Source organism: Pan paniscus, chromosome 12 (assembly GCF_029289425.2).
Source record: "Pan paniscus chromosome 12, NHGRI_mPanPan1-v2.0_pri, whole genome shotgun sequence".
NCBI classification, from domain to species: domain Eukaryota; kingdom Metazoa; phylum Chordata; class Mammalia; order Primates; family Hominidae; genus Pan; species Pan paniscus.
The window spans coordinates 23038501-23059583 of record NC_073261.2 but is presented as its reverse complement, the minus strand read 5'-3'; the positions used below and the strand labels follow the sequence as shown (position 1 = coordinate 23059583).

General features: G+C 39.6%; 1 long non-coding RNA gene across 1 annotated transcript in view; it reads left to right on the top strand.

Annotated features, from left to right (window-relative positions):
* Window positions 1–348: 348 nt before the first annotated feature.
* The window catches only part of LOC117979247 (uncharacterized), a 51205-nt gene continuing 30470 nt past the window's right edge, over window positions 349–21083 (top strand). The window contains exons 1-7 of the long non-coding RNA XR_008624299.1: window positions 349–3837; window positions 5814–5964; window positions 7059–7211; window positions 9074–9296; window positions 10062–10238; window positions 11004–11328; window positions 11809–11987. This is a non-coding gene — a long non-coding RNA (uncharacterized LOC117979247). The remainder of the gene's footprint in view (window positions 3838–5813; window positions 5965–7058; window positions 7212–9073; window positions 9297–10061; window positions 10239–11003; window positions 11329–11808; window positions 11988–21083) is intronic.

Here is a 21083-nt window from a genome sequence, read left to right as displayed (position 1 = left end):
TAAAAGATGTGTGTGTTTTTGTGTATGTGTGTGTGTTTCCCAAGGAAATGAAAATGGCAACAACAGGGTTTAAATATAAAAGACTTGGCGTGTGTGCACACACACACACATGCACACGCACACACACAGAAATGTGGAATCTGTTAGAAAGACAACCAACATGAAAAAATGTGACTAAAATTATAACTGAAAGTCTACACTGGAAGTTTTTCTTCTTAGACTTTTTATTCTTTTATATTCTTGTAACTCAGGCCATATTATAATTATCATTCTGACGTTATATGTTAGTGTAAATAATAAATTAAATATGCAAAAACACTATGATATTTTTCTAAATCTTGGTTGCTTTATTTCTGCTTATTATTATAAGCCTTTCAATAAGAAAACCACCAGAGTTTTTTTTTAATGTTACAGTAAATGATATTCCATCTTCTATAATAACATTAAAGAATCAAATCAGAAAATAAACCAATTCAACTAAAGGTTTATCTTCATTTGAAAAGTTTTATATTTGAGAATGGTGTACACAGACTTGGAACCAGATATTTACTAGATAGACTTTGCAGCGAATATTTAATATAAAAAATACAGACAGAGGACATTTTGAAGGCAGAATCAAAAAAGAAAGAGCAGAGAGAAAGAGAGAGAGGCCTTCCTAGGATTTAAAGTAGCTTTAGTGTCATTTTTAAAATGTTAATATTTGTAAATTTACTTAATTACAATGTTAAAGATACAGGAATCCATTTTGTATTGTAATACATATAGCAAGTAAAACCAATATTAACTTTGTGGTTATTTTAAGTGTTTTTCGTTGGAAATGCCTAGGCTTGCTTTATTTTTTTAATCTACTTAGATCCCAAACAGCTCTGGTTAAAACATAGTTAATGTACCAACTGCAATTAGCCAACTGTCATAAGGCTCAACTCCCAACCGTCGACAAGCTTCATTTAACTAATTTGAGAAGTAGAAGTTTGAATTTTTTTTTTTCCAGGAAGGTAGCTTGTTTCCTTATTTCCTGTCAAGAGAGCCAAGTCCTGTGACCTACGGTTAAAAGGGCTCTTTGTAATTAAGACAGGGAGTCTCCAAGTGAACAGTTCTCACAGTAGGAGGGAAAAATTAAAAAAAAAAAGAAAAGAAAAAAAAAAAAAAAAGAAGAAGAAGCATGACACTGCTTAACGAAGTAATCGGAGCGCAGCCAATGCCGGTGGGCGCCCGCCGGGCCATCTCCGCCGTCACTGGCTCGGTGTCCACTTTATGGAGCGCGGAGTCTATTAAGACCTTGGCGAGTGGTGGTGGTGCTCCCTCCGCAGTGCCTGCGCACAGACAACCAGAAACCGATCAACCGTGTTATATCAATAACATTCTCACACCAGGTTGTGTAAATTGATCTTTTACAATTTCTCTCGGTGACAGTCTCTGTAACCAACAAGATAAATCATTCCTCCTGTGGCTTTTTTATTGATTGCTGAGACCTGTATAAAAATTACACTGCTCAAGCTGTGAAGTGAACATCCTCATAAAAGAAGACTTTTTATTTACAATCAAAATATGTCTGGGCCCAGATCAAGTGCAGATATACTAGCTCAGAACTACGAGAACAGTGAAATTTAAAGAGTCAGAGAAAACTAAAAGTTACAAAGAAACACTCCCCACCACCATAAACCAGCCATCACAAACTGTAAGACTACACACAATGTACCTCAAATTAAGATTACTATTTTCTTTTAAATAAAAAGCTTTACACATTTGATTTTAAGGTTAACAGTCAATAGAAAGCCATCTGCTAAAAACAAGAAAGGAAAACTGCCACAACCAAAATCACCTTTGCAATGGATTTTACAAACGAATACAAACTGTATCCTAGTTCTTGTTAAAATATTAAACACAAGAACCTAAAGTCCTTTTTAGCCTGTCAAGAAAGCTTTGGACAAAATAATAGGACAACATGCACCCCAAAGATGAGACTTGGTCTTTTTTTAAGAAGCTTAATTCACATTATTTTTCCATCATGAAAATATCTTTAGTTCTGTTTTAAGAATAATTTAAAATTCTGGAGTACTTAGAATTTTTCAAATGTAGTTTAAATAGAGACAATTGATATCTTTCAACATATTTTATACAAATCATATATTGGAATGTAAACTTTCTTTTCAATTCTAGCTTTATATTCTATTAAAGGATTAAACACATTTTCAATTCAAAAACACTGTTTTGAGAAGAGTTTTCAAGTTAAAAGTCTGTGTATAGTATACCTGAAACTTCTTGAAGTTTCCCTTTGGGTGCGCAATTTTGAATCACCTGCTAATAAATGTGGTCGCTTACGGCCTTAGCCCCAGAATTCACTTTTTTGAGAAAGTGCAAAGAAACGTTGAATCTTTTTGCATCATCTCATAAGAGGAGTTAATGATGTTTATAAAACAGAGAGAATTACCCTAAGTTATTGCCGCCTAAAATCACTTTCTATGCATGCCCTGTAGGCGGGTATTGTGTTTCAACTCAAATAGCATTTCACAGACCTAAGAATCTGAGCGTAGCTTTTTGTATACATCTAAGCGTCAGGACAGAGATAGTCCTTTTTGTGCCTTCCCCTTGAGCCTTTGCCCGGTTTCTCTGAAGCTGTGCTCTTTATTTGCAGTTTTAGAGAAGGCCCTTTCAACGCAACAGGCCGGTGGAGGAGGGGGAGAGAGAAGGGCTGTCTGGGCAGTGTCCTCACTTTGTTGGCCAGGAGGAAAAATGAGAGCGTGGAAGTGTGGTGTTCAGGCTGCCTCACCTCTCTGGGAGGCATTTTCACTGGGAAAGAACAGCAGCAACAGGCACAGTGGGGCAAAGAACACGAAAGGGAAAAAGATCAGCTGGCTCCTTCTAGGAGCCAGGCTGGAGAAGAGATTGCTACACTGCGGATGGCTCCTGCTTATGAAGGCAGCCTGTGCCAGGGCTGATCGCCCTAGGCCTGCTTGACAGCCCCGCCCGCTTCCTTCCTGCTTTCTCCACGTGGCCGCAGACCTGGCCCCCGGGAGTGCACAGTTCAGCCCCGCTTGCATCAGGGCGCTTCTTGCCCCTATGCACAGAGCTCTCCTGTGCCCAAGTTCGCCGGCTGTCTGGCTCTTTGTAACTCTTGATTTAGGAGTGTGTGTGCGTGTGTGTGTGTGTGTGTGTGTGTGTGTGTGTGTTGGTTTGGTTTGTTTTTTGTTGTTGTTGTTTTGAGATAGGGTCTCACTCTGGGGCCCAGGCCTGGGTGCAGTGGCTCGATCACAGCTCACTGGAGCCTCGAACTCCTGGGCTCAAGCGTTGTTTTAGTTCTTTGCAAGGCGCTGTGGAGTCTTCCCCCAGCGTATTTCCTATGGGTCTTGACAGCCGCCACCAAAACCCCAGAAGAAACTACCCCAGGCGGTGCAGGGTCTGGAGTTTGGGTTTGGCTGTTTGAGTGGTGGCTTTCTCCCACTTCCTCGCGTGGGAATGCGATGTCCCTTGCGCCCCACTCGGTGGCACATCCTCTCCATTTCTCCTCGCCTGCGACTGTGACAAGCCTGCGGCCGCACATTGTCAGCGATTGTGGGAAAGGGCCGCGAGCCTTTCCGCCGCTCCCGGCCGCCCTAATGAGGGAACAATCGGGCTACGCGGCGCTGGCGGCGGGGTCAGGCGCGGCGTCCCGCACAATGGGCGCGGCGCCCGAGCCCCTGACAGCGCCATAAATTGGCCGTGCAAAGCCGAGCGCTAGGTGGTCCCCCCTGGAGAAAAGAGCCGCCGCCGAGGGCGCGAAAAGGCGAGTCCGGGAGCCCGCCAGGGAGCGAGTGGCGCGTTTTCCAGATCACCTTGTTGGAACTTAGCGTAGCAGAGGTCAGACGACAGGGACAATAGCAGGGTCCCTGGGTGGATTCCAGGAGGGAAGCTGAGCCCGGCTCCCAGGTCGAGCTGAATGAATGGGGTGGGAGCTGAAGTCGGGGAACCCAGGGGGGCCCCAGAGTCAGAAGGTCGCGGGGTCTCAGAGCTGGAGCCCCAGGAAGCCCAGGTCGAGGCCCCCACCCCTGCCCCGGAGAGAAAGGAAAGGCCCCCGGCCTGAGGGAGAGATTTCTGCTGCTCCCAGTCAGCTTTTCCCCCACTTTGTTTCTTTCTTCTTTATCTTTTTTTTTCTTTTTTAATATATTTTAGTACAGATCTTGTCAGACGGGGACAAGATGAGAAAATCACTAGATGTGGGTGTTGTTTCTCATGGAAGACATACATATAATGCAAAGTACCTTTTGAAGTGTTTTTATTTTAAACCAGAACAGTTTTCTAAGAGGAAAAATGATTTTTTTTTCAATTTCAGAGAAATAAATGACATAAGGTTGCTCTTTCTGGTTTTTATTTAGCGTCAATATGCTCTTTTTTTTTTTTTAATTTCTCCAGGGAACAGACAGAGAAATAGAGGGAGAGGGAGGGCTGGAGGGAGAGGGATTCTTATATGAGGCTTTCAGTGAGCTTTTAACTGGAAAAAATGTATGTTAAAAAGAGTTAGACAAAATAATATCGATAAACGTAGCCAGATATCTGGTTTTCATAGGGTGATTCAGGAGTTTCTGTTTATTGCAGGCTTGGAGCTGCCAAACTCCTTAGCCAGTCATGTTCTCCCCAAACTCATGAATTTCAATCAAATGAGCCCAAAGAGTTGATTGCTAGACATGGTAACTATTTACCTCTGAAATTGTGTTTGCACATGCTGAGGTTGAAGGAAGTTCTCTTTCTCTTAATTATTTTGGAAGTCAGAATATGACCATGTAGAGGACAAAGAGTTGAACACAGGACAGGTGATGAGAGTGTGGGTGATTTACTACTACCCTAAGCAAGAACACATTCTGCTGGGTGCTGAGCCTTTGAGGGCACCCCGAGCCCCATATCCTCTTTAAGATTTCCAAATCACATCACACAAGGACTCGCACAAGGCCCAAGCTATGCTATTAAAAATGAGAAGAGCCGGGCGCGGCAGCTCACGCCTGTAATCCCGGCACTTTGGGAGGCCGAGGCGGGAGCATCATGAGGTCAGGAGTTCGAGACCATCCTGGTCAGCATGGTGAAACCCTGTCTCTACTAAAAATGCAAAAATTAGCCAGGCATGGTGGCGCACGCCTATAGTACCAGCTACTCAGGAGGCTGAGGCAGGAGAATCACTTGAACCGAGGAGGCAGAGATTATAGTGAGCCGAGATTGCGCCACTGCACTCCAGCCTGGGCAATAGAGGGAGACTCCATCTCAAAAAAAAAAAAAAAAAAAAAAAAAAAGAGAGAGAGAAGAAAGACAGTGTTTATAAAGCCTGCCTTCCTGGTCTACCCCACTGGGGCTGGATAGTTCGATTTCCACAGCTCCAAGGTACAAGGTGCAAGAGTTAAGGTGGTTGATTGGTCCCCAGCCTCAGCGACAAGAAGTGAGCAGAGGGGATGCTCTGTGATGTTGCTTGTTCAACCTGATTCCCTCCACCCTCCCAGAGGCAGGGGAACCCCCGTCCCCCGCCAACGCACAGTGATAACATCTCTCAGGCTTCCTCCTTTGTTGGGTAGAGAGGAGGTAGCCACACACAAAAAAAAGGGTGGTGGGTAGGTAGGGAAGGGGGAACTATAAATAATCCAAAGAGGTGGCTAGAAAGGCAGAGAGGACATGATGCGAGAGAGAAAGGTTATGCTTTCGTATAAAAGGCATGAGCCACTTGACTTAGGGTAATCTGAAGGATCTTTTGTTTGTTTGATTGATTTTCCTTTTTGATTATTCTCTGAAATCTGAAGTCTAGGGTTGCCTAAAAGATGGTGAGTTCTTCTTATCTCCAATTTTTCCTGAGGTAGGAAGAACACCATGGAATAAGGAGAAAGGAGATACAAGTAGCCTCTCCAGGAAGAATGTGACTGAATACTTTTTATACAAAACCACAAAATTAGATAAATATGTATTTAAGTGTTATTCCTGAAAGCTGGAGAAAGAAATGTTACTTCTAAGGTAAGTCGGATTAAGTTTCTCTGTTAATCTGATTACGTTTGAATACACGTGACTTGCTTCCTGAGGGTGGGTAAGAATTGATAACTTCTTGGAGCAGAGGGTTACTAAAAAACCATTCGGAGGCAAAAAGAACATGGTATATGTTCTAAATTAGGGTCCTAAATTAAGTTGAACAACAATTCTGTTCATATCCTTCATGTTCTTTCCAAAGATCCCTATTAAAATTACATTTTTAAATAATTTACATAAAAGAGAAGCTAAAACTATATCTTTTAAAATGTAGGGAAACTATCCACAAACAGTATTCTAAATAGGACAAACACAAAATTTCTTTAAAATGGAAAGTGGGGGCATGAGAGAAGGAGGAGATAGGAATTTCTAAGTTATAGCATGTTATTCTTTCTGAATACAGTATTGATTTTGACAACCACAAAATCAATATGGAAACATACACACATGCAAAGTTCCCAAACTCCCCCCAAAACCTTATCTTCAAAACAATACTAGTCTACACTTTAAGAAAACGTTGCAAAGGATAATTCATTCTGTTGTTTGATTACTTAAAGCTGAAAAATCCTTTTCCACTAATAACCTGTTATTTCAACAGTTGAATTAGTATAGTGTTATACTATTTAACAGTTTTGTAGTACCTGGGGTAGTTAAAAAAATTGTAGTGCCAAAATAAATTTGAAGGATCACCTGGAATTAATATCCCTACAGACTTTGCACTGTATACTGTTTAGTCACTCTCAACAATTACAAAGACTTTGAAATCACAGCACTTATTTGTGATACTACTAATATTTCTTCCTCACCTCTTATTATGTAAATATAAGTGAGTGTACAAAAGTACATAGTTTTCCTTTTCACTTGAGTGCATTCCCCATCCCTTAAGGGAAAAGACAAGATACACTTTTGGATTCTTCAATGATGCCATTCAATTGTTTTCCATGTAAAAAGCTTGAGTGATTTCTCTGTTTCCCACCTATTTCCAAGTTGTTGGAATAATACATTTAAGTAAGAGAAGGAAAAAATAGAAGAAAAGATATTATTATTCTAACCTTGTATTATAAGCATGTCACATATTCTTAAAGAATTGTTTAGCGAAGGAATAAGAAAATGTGATGCTTGGAAGAAAAAACACACTGCCGAGAGGCCTTGCTGCTGAGTGTGCTGAACAATAGACAACCTCTAAGGATGCTCGCCTGCAATTCCGGCTCTGCCATCAATTCACTGTATGCCTTTGGGTAAGTCACTTAACCTTTCTGGGTCTCAGTTTCCCCATGGGCAAAATGGTGGTTATTATAATAACCCTCTTACCAGTATTTTGTAAAGAACAATGATTACAAATGAATGCAAATCATCTTGTGTGTGTTAAGAATGACATACAAGTGCTAAGAAATAGCATAAGCTTGTAGTTCACAATACACTTTTCCAGAAACAACAGGCAGATGTTGCAAGCATAGAATGATAACAAGAATTAGGGACCACCAAGCCAATTACAACCAAGGGAATCCTTTAGAAAAAATTCTTGAGTCACTGGACCAAAATGGCCAAGTGGGAAAGGAGAATTAACTCTCATTTTTTAATTTAAATTATTATCAGAAGTAATGTTGGGGTAACAAACCATAACATATACTTAGTTTGAGTTAGTCTAAAATTCTTCTAGAAATATTGATTGAGCGTTACATGTTTTCTATGTGGAAAGCAAATACACAACTTAGAGAAGGTATTTCATGTAAAAAAAAAAAACAGGATGTCTTGTTTAGGATTTATAATGCGTATCTTGTTCTGTAATGCAGGAAGATTTCACAGGTAGCTTTTTAAAAGAATGAAAGAACATTTAATGATTAACTAAAAATATTCAGTAATGCTTTACTTTAGTTTGGACCTAAGCAGAGCAGTCTTTATTTGTACTGTATTTTTTAATAAAATTGAATACTTGACATGCAATAACCTACGCTTTTGCATCCACATTTACTTCTGAAGAATCAAAATTTTCAGGTTTAAAAACAAGTTATATCTAAAAGCACACTTAAAGTCGTATACAGTCATATATTCTCTTTAATTGAATCTCAAAGATGAAAAAATGACAAATGAAGAGCATATAATATGACAGCAAAAGTTTAATAACCTACACACAGACAGAATTATTACAAATCAATAAGACAAACAAGTCAGTAGGAAAAGACAGTTGGAATGAACAAGCAATTAGAAAAAATAATAAATACAATGCCTAACTCACATGAAAAAGTATTTAATCTAAATAATAAACTAACATAAATACTCTGTGCTATACATCAGGTAGTAGATGAATACATTGATACTTTCTGAAGAAACAACCAGAAGTAACTATCATACACTATAAAAAGTGCTGTGCCTTTATCTCAACCACTTCATTTCTTGGAATTTGCGGTTAAAAAAAATCATCATTATTATTATTATTGTACCCTAAGATTTAACTATAGGGATAAATATTACAGCATCATTAAATTGAGTAAATGGGAACAATTCTAAGTGTGCGACCCCGGAGCAGTTGGTTAAATACACTATGATATATGTATACCATGCAATGTTATAAAGCTGATAGAAAAGATGCTGTGATGGAGAGGAATGAAATGTCAGGCAGGCTAGGGTAGCGTATGCTGTAACATAACAAAAACACAAAAATGTTAGAGGCTTGTAACAACCAAGGTTTAGTGCTCATCATATTCCAGGTCCCTCTTGGCAGCAGGGAGCTCTGCTCCGCATCCCCTCACTGTGTGACCCAAGAATACAACAGCCACCGTCTCAAACAAGGCTGCACTGCAGCAGAGTCAAAGAGCGCTCCAAGCTGGCCTCCCTAACCAAGTAGCCACTTGGCGCATGTTGCTATTGAGTACTTGGAATGGGGCTTGGGTGAATTGAGATTGCTATAAGTGCTAAATACATATCTGATTGCCAAGACTTTGTCCAAATAACAATAGTAATTATAAAAGGATATAAAATAACCTCAATAATTTTATATTGATTTCATGTTGAAATTGTATTTTAAATATCTTATGTTAAAGAAGATATATTGTTAAAATTAATTTCACCTGTTTCTTGTACATTTTTAATGTGTTACTAGAAACTTGAAAATTACACATCTGACTTAAGTCTGTGGGAGCCACAGTGCTGTAGAGGGTCTTGCACTGGCAATTGAATGCTGCACCTCATTGGCTAGAATCAGTCACATGACCACACCCAATCTCAGGAAGGCCAGAAAATGCAATCCCACAATGCAGCTGGAAGACAGCTAACTGGAAATCAATGCTGAGAAGTCCTAAGAAATGCCACAGAAAGAGAAAGAGGTAGGGGGCCGGCAGAGGCCAGAACAAATTTTGGAAAGTATATTTAAGATCATCTGGGTTAAATACGTGTTACCTGACATCCAAAAATTTACTTGGAAAGCCCTTGAGAATACCTCCAGGATCTAAGCAGTCAACCTCTAAAGCAACCATTAATAAAATGGAGTCATGAGACTGCCCTATAACAGCTTGTGGAGAAAGAAATGTCTCGCATATCACAATAGTGTGGACAATGAAGAAGATCAGCAAAAATTTGGGCAAAATACACACACACACACACACACACACACACACACACACACACACACAAAGACAGACATTCGCTAACTTTGGTTTGCTATTGAGCTGCTTCTTATCTGGGCAATTCTACATAGTACACTCTAGGATACCAAGCAAATATTTGGGCAAAATACACACATACACATACAAATACACACATACACATACAAACACATACACACACGCACACACACACATACACAGGCAGACATTCGCACACTTTGATTTGCTATTGAGCTGCTTCTTATCTGGGCTACTCTGTGTAGTACACTCCGTGGTGAGAAGCAACAGGGATTTATTGATTGATCAGTCAATGAGTATTGTTCTCCTGAGAAAAGCTGAGAGGTCGGCAAATGTACGCAAATGTGCAGGTATGTCCGTAAGTATTGAAAACCCTGAAATACACACTCCAAAAACTACACCATCATTGTCACTGGATACCGGAATCCCATGTGATTTTAAATTCTTTTTCCTTATCTTTATTTTCAGATCATCTACAAGACATGAATGATGTTCAGAATTACTTGTCATGCCCTTTGCTTGGGGCTGAAAACAAGATGCAGTCACACAGATTTCAATGGAGTGTGTACTCTAGAGGCAGACTGCCTGGGATCAAAATGCTTGCAGTATAAGCATTGACAGCTTCCATAACTTATCTCTTCCCAGGTTAATCAACCTGTAAAATGGGGTAATATCTGCGCCTCGCTCATAGGGTTGTGCGTAAAAATCTCATGAGATTATAGGTGTAGAGAAGTGAGAACCCACAGAAACCTTTCCATAAATGCTACCTATTATTATTAAATTCTAGCTTTCTTTCAGTTTTCAAATTTAAAGTAAAGACTAAAATCAGCTGAGATATACTGCAATCTCCAGCTAATGTTTGGAGAAGCATTAGTAGTATTCCCTTCATCTTTCCTCATCCCCTCCTTTTAAAGAACTCTAACTGGGAACATGCATTTATTTCCCTCATATCTGTACAAGCCATTGATTTGCCAGGAGAGAAATACAAAGACTTTCACATTTTTGCTGCTCTCTCTCCTGAATTAATACTCCACTTCTGAATTTAAGGCAGCAAAACTCCATTCAGTGTTTTAAGAGTGGGTAAAATATATAGAAATGAGAATAGCTTTGACAAGTTAACATCAATGTGAATGAGACTAGAGAAATAACATTCTGTATATGAGTGCTTTTCTTCTAAATCGTCTTACCAACTTTCAAGTGATTAGACAATTTTGTTTCATTCCCTTCAAACTTACAAATTAATATTTTTAAGAGATGGAGTTAATAACCAGTTAAAAACTATAAAGGCTTCCTCAATTGAAGGTCGGAGCTTTGCTATCTAAAACTGACTTAGAGTTACAATAAAAATAGCAATATCATGCAATGCTATATTTGTATTTCTCAGTTCAATTGCTTTTTATTTTCAAACAGTATGCAACTAAGACATGCCTGAGTGAAGTTTCCTAGGAGCCAAATAATTAATCCAACATTTATCTGAAATGCTGAACTAACTTGCATAATTCTTCAAATGAATATCACACCTTTGATGGGGACATACAAATTGTTTCAACCTGAGGCTTGAAAATATGTGTCATAAAGCATTCTGATTTATCAAGAACACGTTGTAATTTGTTGAATTTGGAATGTAGCTACCTAACTTCCTGAATATTTTAATAAAATACCTGTAAAATTACACAATCAAAACTATACCTCCACCGAGCAAAGTGACAGAGATGGTACTAACATCAACAAAAAGGTAAGAGAATGGTAAATTTCAAGAGGTTCTAGCTGTTTCTGTACTCTCTGTACTCTTACAGTGAAATCAAGCACTGAAAAAGATTCTAGGCTTAAAATTCAATTAAAGCAAACACTTTTGACAATTATTTTACTATTTGATGTAAAAAAATAGATTTTTTTGTCTGGTGCTTTAGTTCTTTGCCTCTTTTTAATTTTTTCTTATGTATGGTTTTATTTTAAAGTTCCACTGAGGCAATATACATATGCCAGGCAGAAAATGCAGATATTAAGGGATTTTATTCATAACAGGCTAAATTTGTCTCTTGTGAAAGATAAAAACACTTTAAAGTTGATGAGTCTATGATTTTAAGTAAAATCTTCATTCAAATGTGATTGCTTTATAGGTTTAACTCTGGTCAGAGTAATTTGTGTTCTTTCTATATATTACTCCAACTATAATAAAGCTGTTTATGCAAATGTGAAATTGTTGCTATTGCAGAATCTTTCCAACCATGTAAGGTTGTAATGTTAAATTCCCATTCACGATCAAAATTCCACATATTTACAACCTGCAAACATCCCAAATTCACACTTCAACATCTGTGTGGCTGCCAACTTCTACTGAAATCTGTAGCATGCTTTTTTAGAAGTGGAGGAAAAAAGAATAAAAAACCTGAGGTAAGTGCAAATCAATAATGATGCTAAATATTTACCAAATGTTTGTTATGAAATATATTTTATTAATTGATAACACTTAGAAACTGATTAGGGATGCAAAAGCCTTAAAAAGTTTGCAGAATTTTTATAGCAGACTGTGGCTCATGAATTTAAAGCATGCCAAAAACACACGACATGCACAATTCTTGAACACAAGCCTTAAAAGTTTTTTCATTTACAATATTCAATTTCTCCAAATTCCTTTTATTATACTAACTTTGAAATTGTTCTGATAATGAGTATTGCTGCACTCTTAATAAAACCTTTGTCTTCTCATATTCTGTCTCATTGAAAAAGTCGAAAGTTCTGTCATATCTAGTATGCTAAATACCTTCAAAGTAAATAACTTAAAATAATGTATAATATTTTCCCAGATCTTTTAAAAATAGTTTAAGTAATGTTTCATGTTTCTGCACATGTTAACTGGATTATGAATTAGTATTTTAATGGGATTATGAATTATTAAAACTCAGACCATAGTATCCATGGACAACTCAATTTCTTTTCAGACTGTTTGTTTATCACATCTGTTATTCCTTCAACTGTATTCTGGTCCCTCTGAATTTGGAGGTATTTGAGGAAGGCGATAGGTTTTGCAGGGAAAGTGAGTAAAATGGTAGGCTGCTCCAACACAAGAGCCAGTTGCTGCCTTTTGGAGGAAAAGGAATTACAAGTTACACACAAAAAATGACTGTGTGCTACTCTGCTGCACATCTGGTCACTCTGGAGGGTCTTACTCTGCTTTGGTGCTTGCACCATGACGTCCTCAGTGACTATGGCTCTCTACCCTGGAATCTTTCTATTCTCTAGTCCGTTCCCTACAAGACTCAGTTAGAGATACCTCCTCCATCGGGGCTGCCTTGTCTATTATCCCATACTTAACCACTGTATTTCAAGGACAGCTATCATTTCCCCTGAATAACATGTTGTAGTCTTATTTCTGCCAGTAAATCTGTGTTGCCCTTCATCATGTGGTCTTTCTGAGCCTCAGTTTGCTCATTTGTAAAACATGAATACCTTATAATAATAAGTAACGTCTTCCTTGTTATTTGGCCATTATTACTTTTGTAAATTCCACTGCACCTCCTTCACTCACGAGTAATTTTTGCATAAATGACTAAATGCACATGGAATATTCAGACAAGGAAGTTATATCACTGCATTCTGCTGATGCACAGTTTTGTTATGTTTTGTTTTGATTTTTTTTTTGGTTGTATCTTACAACGAAGTAAAAATAAACACCACTGGGATGTTGAGGCCCAAATGCAGTAGAAATAAATAGGAGGCGATGCATTTTAGTTTGAAAATCAGTTCCAGAGTACAGTATTTATACATCTGAGAGGCATTTGTATTAAGCACCCACAAGGTCCAGGCTGGGCTCTGATGACACAAAGATTTTTTTTAAAGTCCCAATACCTAATAAGCTCACAGGCTTACAGTATTGGCAAGAGGGAAGTGAGAGATGATGGACGTTTAAAAAATACAGTACACATTTCAATCAATACTGTGAGAGACTTGAGTACGTATTCTATGAGAGCACAAGAAATGGAGAAACTAATTTTACCCCTGGGAGGGTGGGTGCAAGTTGGGGAAGCCTGAGAGGATTCTGAAAGAGGAAAAAGCGGTCAGGCATTTGACTAGTAGTGGCTGCTAGCCTTGATTCACCCAGCTTCTTGCTAAGATAATTACGAAGACGGAGAAGATAAGAATTCATACTATCATCAGCTAATAAGTAACAGATAGTAAGTTGCAGAGCCCATCAAGCCAGGATCATCCTACTTTTTTTTGGTGGGGGAAGGGGGGAACGGAGTCTCGCTCTGTCGCCCAGGCTGGAGTGCAGTGGTGCGATCTCGGCTTACTGCAAGCTCCGCTTTCCGGGTTCACGCCATTCTCCTGCCTCAGCCTCCTGAGTAGCTGGGACTACAGGCCCCTGCCACCACGCCTGGCTAATTTTTTTGTATTTTTAGTAGAGAATAGGTTTCACCGAGTTAGCCAGGATGGTCTCGATCTCCTGACCTCATGATCCGCCCGCCTTGGCCTCCCAAAGTGCTGGGATTACAGGCATGAGCCACCGCGCCCAGCTGGGGCATCCTACTTTTAACCAGGAAACTAAGCTGCTTCAGTCTAATAAATGACAGCATCCTGTTCCAGCTAAGCTTATTACACAATTGAGACACTAAGAGAACTATTAAATTAAAAAAGCATTTTTTCTTCCAAGAAGTATGTAAATAAAATAATATGATATTTTTGGCATTATGGCATTTTTATTGCCAAAAACTTGGCTAATGTTTTACCGCATCTTTAGAGGAATGATCTAAACCATTTAGGATTGTTTTCTTTTAATCAATAAAGACTACTAAGGCACCCAGCAGCAGCTGTTATCTACTGCTAAACTCCCCCTTTACATGCTCTTCCATGTAGAAGCTGTGACTATTCTTGTGCCAGGTATTCCCAAAAATCATGCTGAAAGTATGCCCTTTAGATGAGCTTGGGAAAAAATGTCCTAAGGACATTGAAATGTAGGGTGAAACTCTAGGAAATGTTTTCCTTTGGACCTTTCTATATATTTTAAATATTCTACCAAGAAAATACTTTTAAAATCAATCAAAGAAATACCATGTGCAGTTGGGGATTTTTAAAAATTCTGTAGGATTATGGCCGGGTGTGGTGGCTCACGCCTGTAATCCCACCACTTTGGGAGGCTGAGGCAGGTGGATCACGGGGTGAGGAGTTCAAGATCAGTCTGGCCAAGATGGTGAAACCCCATCTCTACTAAAAATGCAAAAAAATTAGCTGGGCATGGTGGCACATGCCTGTAATCCCAGCTACTCAGGAGGCTGAGGCAGAGAATTATTTGAACTCAGGAGGTGGAGATTGCAGTGAGCCGAGATCGCACCACTGCACTCCAGCCTGGGCGACAGAGCGAGAGTACATCTAACAACAACAAAAAAAAACTATAGGATTACGATTTTGCTTTTTAAAAACCTGGGTGGGGGGAGGGAAAGTAGCCTAAGATACATTGGGAACTATAGTGATTTCTGCTTTATTGCATGATTTGTTTTCTCGTATTTTCTTTCCTTTCTTTTTTCTTTTTTTGAGATGGAGTCTCACTCTGTGTCCCAGGCTGGGGTACAGTAGTACAGTGGCACCATCTCAGTTCACTGCAACCTCTGCCTCCCTGAATCAAGCGATTCTCTTGCCTCAGCCTCCAAAGTAGCTGGGATTACAGGCACGCGCCACCACACCCGGCTAATGTTTTGTATTTTTAGTAGAGACGGGGTCTCACCATGTTGGCCAGGCTGGTCTCCTGACCACAGGTGATCCTCCCACCTCGGCCTCCCAAAGAGCTGGGATTACAGGCATAAGCCACCGTGCCGGGCCTATTTTCTTGTATTTTCTAAAAGGAGCTTTTACCACTCCTAAAATTGACTATATGTATATTAACATATTAAGAGCAAATGTCAATGAATGACAATAGACACACAAAAGAAGAGGGAAGCCCCAGCAGAGCTGTCCAGGCAGAGGATGGAGGCTGGAGCAGCCTTGGCACAGCACGGGGTACAGCCTGCCCAGAGAATGGCTCAGTCTCAGCGTCACAAGGGATGGAAAGATCCATCACCTTTGAGGGCTGGAAGAGGATGGGATTGAGAGCCTAGCTGAAGGTATCTCTCCAATAAAGGAATAGTGATGGCCTTCCCAGAGAGAGAGAGGACAGATGGGTGAAGATGCTCTGCCTAGAGGTGCAGAGTGGGGAAGCTGAATAAATATGCACCTGAGCCAGGAGACAGAGAAGGGCAGAGTGGAAACTTGAGTGGTGCCACAGTTATAAATGAAAAATTGAACCAGGAGAGAGCATGAGTTTAATATTCGGGGCCAGGATGTAACGTGATGGAGCTGGTTGTGCCTTGGGCCAGCATGGTTGGCCAACGGATGCAGAATTGGAAAGCAGCATCCGGATTCTAGTCCTAACAGGCCATTCACCAACTGTGCAAATGTGATCAAGACAGTCCTCCCTGCCTGCAGCCTCTTCAGAGCCAGAGCCAGTAGCTCTCTAATAAATGAGAGAGCCTGCCTTGTTCTCACTCACTTTTTACTCACTTCTTGCCCTTGTTCAAATTTGTCCGGTCATCCCTTGAACAATTGTAATTGAATGAATCAGGATCCCCTCTCACTGTCCTAGAGGTGCTCATAACAGCTGCCTCTTGAAAGCAGTATGGATGGAGTAAGAGATGTCGCATTCCAGAATTCCACGAATGAGTGACAATCCACGTGTTGTTGAACTCTGTCCAACTCAGAGTTGACATACCCAGTGTCTCCTCCAGAAGATGGGCAGAATCTTACCATTCTGTGTCATTCTCACAGGACATTCATCCTCTCCCTTTTCAGGAAGATGGTTTCATAATTTCGTCTGCAAATGTATTTATTTATTGAATCAAAGAAACAGCTCACTTCATTTTTTTTTTAGGTAAACTGCTTATTCCTAATTTACCTGAATTTTCAAAAGTCTGTAACTGAAAACCGCACTGTAGCCTAGTAGGAAGGGGACTTCCTGAGCATTTTGCCAGGAGCACTTGGCCTCCGACGGACCAGGAATTCTATAGTGCCCTTCATTACTAGGTTTCAGTATTTCCATTTCAAGCCCTGGTAAATACAGGGCTATAAGAGAAAAAAAAAATTAATGGGAATATTTTCAAACCTTTGGAAAACTTAGGATTTGGTATTTGGCAGGAGGGCTAAGAGGGCGGTTAAAGAAAAAAAGTGCAAATGCTCAAAACGTTCTTTAAGGTTGCGTTTGAGTCCAATTTATGCTGTTCTTTTTTCACACTGGAGCTAGCAAGGTTGCATTTTTTTCCCCTCACTAACAACTCTTTCCTTATTCTATGGAATGTTTAATTTGCCCTTTGAAAGAAAGTATGATTTGTTCCATTTTTCCATGTGTAATTTCTATGCTATTTACAGACTAAGATAAGAATCAAGAAGGATTCATGTGCCAAAAGCACACATTCAAGCCTGGGAGAGGAAATCAGAGTCCTAAGCCCCAACTTGGAATGACTTACTAGATGATTGTAGTGACAGAGCCATCTCCACACCGGGCTCTCATCTGAGTCAGTGATATACTCTGTGCTAACAGAGACGATTATCCCAAGCAGCCAGTGAATCAAAGCACAGTCTAAACCAAAATCAAAGACTGTGTCTGGCAAAGCATCACAACTTCCAGAGGATTTGCTGAACAAAGCTACCAAAAACTTTAAAAACTGCAGTCTTAATCTAGTCACCCCTTACACCTAAATGATGACAGTGTGATATGAAAACACCAGTTATTATGCTTTACAAGTCAGCATGCTCATCAGCGAAGGATCTAAGTTAAAATTAATCCCTGTCGATATAGAAGACAATATCAAACTGGAGCCTTTTTTTAAGAAAAAAAAAAAAAGAAATATGTAGACTGAACAAACTCAAACTTCTAACCAAAAACAAAGTGATAAACCAGTTAATCAAGCTATGAGGAGAGCCAGTTAAATCTGATATGAAACCACCATTTTACTAGAGCAAACTGTTACTAAGCTCTGTTTACATCAGCTCTGCCTTTTTCTCTTTCTCAGTAGTTCAGCTATGGATTGTCTTGTGGACTCTCACCATCCGGAATGATTTGCTTTCTATTCCAGTCTGTTCTCAGCTGTCTGGCCCTGCACAAGTGCTCGCAGAACTCACTAATACCGACCACCTCCCTACCCCCCTCACCCCATCTGCTTTTTACTCTGAGCATGCAGGGCTCTAATCAGTTCTCCATAGCGCAGAGACTACTTCTTGTTTTTACAGACAAACATGTTAATTGCCATCACACTCACAGGCAGAATGAAGGACTGTCTTTTTACCCTCCTCAGTCCACCCGCCTGGATGCAACACAAACTACAATCTCCATCTCACCCAAGGACAAGCCCCCTCTTCTCTAAACAGCACACATTCTTTCAAACAAAAAAATCCCCACAGCTTAAACATGCACATACACAATTAACATACAAACATAGGAAGCGCACCATTGCAATGATGGATATAACTTATTACATTGACCTTACTAGCTAAAGAGTAAGTGGTAAAAGGGATTCAAAAATATGAGTTAGAGCATCAGGGTAAGTCCAGCACTTCAGATGGGGGTCAGCATTCCTGAACTCTGTTTTCTCATCTGATCCTATAACCAACCTTTTTCTCACCACTGACTGTTGGGAAGCAGTGCATTTTAAACAAAAAAGGCCTCCCTTTGATCCCTCTTTAAATGTCAAGAGTAAGCCCTTATAAGCACCCAGTAGTCGGTACCCAGAGTTGGTGCCCAAACATGAAAGAGATTAGAAGAAGGTCTTGGTGTGGAAAAAGCCGTGGACCCCTTTCACTTCCAGGTGACACACTGTCATCACCCACATTACAGGAAAGGTGAGGCTGCTAAACGATTACTGGGTGGCCGAGGACTCCAGATTAATTACCTTAAATAAATGGCATTATTTTTATAAATATTTTCAAGGAGGTATAATATTTGTCTATAAAAAGATGGTTGAGAGCTGCATTTCACCTTTCATGTTTGTATCTTGAAGTTTCAAGTTCATTTCCGTACTCTGGGGTAGCTGCCCAAGGGAAATCTGCTCTTCAGGTTTACTCTCCTAACATCGCCCACAAATCACTCATGCAACCAAAACCTGCCAATGAAAAGTGCGTAAGCTCTCCTTCATCTAAGAAACCAGCAGTTTCCAAAACAAGCTCTTGTACATTATCCACCAGTGGCCAAGGTCTGGTGAAACAAAAACTCTCTCCCATATTGAAGCAGAGAATATAAATGAGGGCAAACTTTCTGGAGAGCAGATTGACCACATAGATCAAGATTCTTACAAATGTTCTTATCCTTTGACCTAATAATTACAGTTCTTGGAATTTATCCCAAGGAAATTATCAGAGAAGCAAACAAAGAATTATGTACAAGGATGTTCATTGCAATGCTATTTATAATAGCAAAAAATTGCCACTGCCTAATTAAGCAACAATAGGGATTTAGTTAAGTAAATTATAGTAAATCCATAGAACAGAATGCTATTCAGGCATTAAAAACCATGTGTTCAAAGAATGCAAAATGGCTCAGGGAAATGCTGACAAGATAATGTTAAGTTAAAAAAGTAGGCTACAGCATGTTAAATGCAACGTGACCCCAGTTTTATAAATATTACATATGCATATGACATGTAATATGTGTATATAAAATTTGGAAGAAAGAAAAACTACATTGAAGTTTACTAAGTGCCAAGGAATGCAATAAAACCTTTACATAATTATTTTATTCACTCATCAAAATAATTCAAAGAATGAACTATTTTGATCTCTATTTTGACAGTGAGAAAACCAGAGCAAAGAGAGATTAAGTTGTCAAAGATCACTCAGCTAATACATTGGGTAGCCAGTGTTTGATCCTAGACGATCTGTCCTACATAACACTATCCATTGTGTTGTTCTGTGGGTTATTTTCTCCCTTGCGTTATTTGTGTATTTTTCCAATTTTTTCAATAAACATATTACTTTTATAACCAGTTTTTAAAAGGTTCTTAATAGTGTGCAAAGTGAGAGTGATTAGCATAAGTACTGAAATTAAATTCATATTCTTACTGAAATGAACAGGGTATTTTTGATTTGTTAAAAGCAGAATACGGTTTTGTTTTTTTAACTCTATTCATTAATTATTTAGATTCTGAAAATGTACCACTTGCTTTGCCTTTTATAAGTTTTGGCACTTTTATGCTTAATATGGCATTTTGTGAAGCAGAAAGGGAGAACTGAAGTGGGGATTTCTTAAAAGATAAGTAAAAATACAGACAGGGATTTTCTAGGTGTCTTCAATCTTCCTAATAGAAGGTAAGGTAAGCTTCTAGGAGTGAGTCGAGCAGGGGTGGAAATTAAAATTACGGAGAGTAAAAGATCTGAAATAACTGCCATGATGTGAACAACAAGAAGTAAATAAAGAATGGAATATTATGGTTTTTAATAATGATGACAAAGGACACATGAACAGGGAGAAGACTCCAGGTTTGCGAGCACTTGCATGGTGGGTGGAAGATGGGATGTCTGGCTGAAGATGGATAAGTTTCTTCATAGAGCATCACCTGGGCAGCAGCGTGGTTTTGGCCATGAAGCCTGTGATGGGCAGAGGAGCAGCGCCCATCCAGGAAGGGCCCGTGCCAAAGGCCTCCAAAGGCAGATGGAGGGCAGAGATGATGGTGGGCGAGGAGAACATGGTACCTGAGACCCCACAGACACAGTTAGATCTGTTAAGTCGACTGGTAGTGTAGCAGAAGTAAAAGGAGACATCTAGGAGTGGACACTGGAAATGCAGGAGCAGGGGAAGGAGCGACCATAGGTGGATCTGACGCACTGGAGGAAGCTGGCTGTGGTCCAAGAGGGATCGGGGGCCCTGCTGCCATGAGTTTTCATCAGATGGCATGGATTTCCAGTAAGGAAAAGAGTAAATTGGGGTATAATTGTGATGTATTATGAAAACAAGTGTTAGGCAATGCATAATACAATCCCTTTTAAAAGTTTAATGCTGAATGGCAATACTACATCATCAACAGGCCACCCTAAAACAGGGGAAAATATATGTGAATTCTGGGATATTATAGAGCCATTAAAATTATGCTGATTAAATTGTAAGAACATACGCAAGGAAATTTATACAAAGCTATACATATGCAAATTTGTATATACATTTATAACATACAAATTTATAATAAAGAAAATATTCAGAACATGTATATAATATCTTATTAGTTTTTCTTAAATTCATAAAGCAGAAATTAGCAGGAAACACCTCTGAAGATCAGTGGCAATTTCTATCAAGGTCGAAGGGTGTCTTAGTCTGGGCTGCTTTAACACAGCATCATAGACCAGGTGGCTTATAAACAACAGAAATTTGTTGGCCGGGTGCAGTGGCTCATACCTGTAATCCCAGCACTTTGGGAGGCCGAGGCGGGCAGATCACCTGAGGTCAGGAGTTCGAGACCAGCCTGGCCAACATGGTGAAAC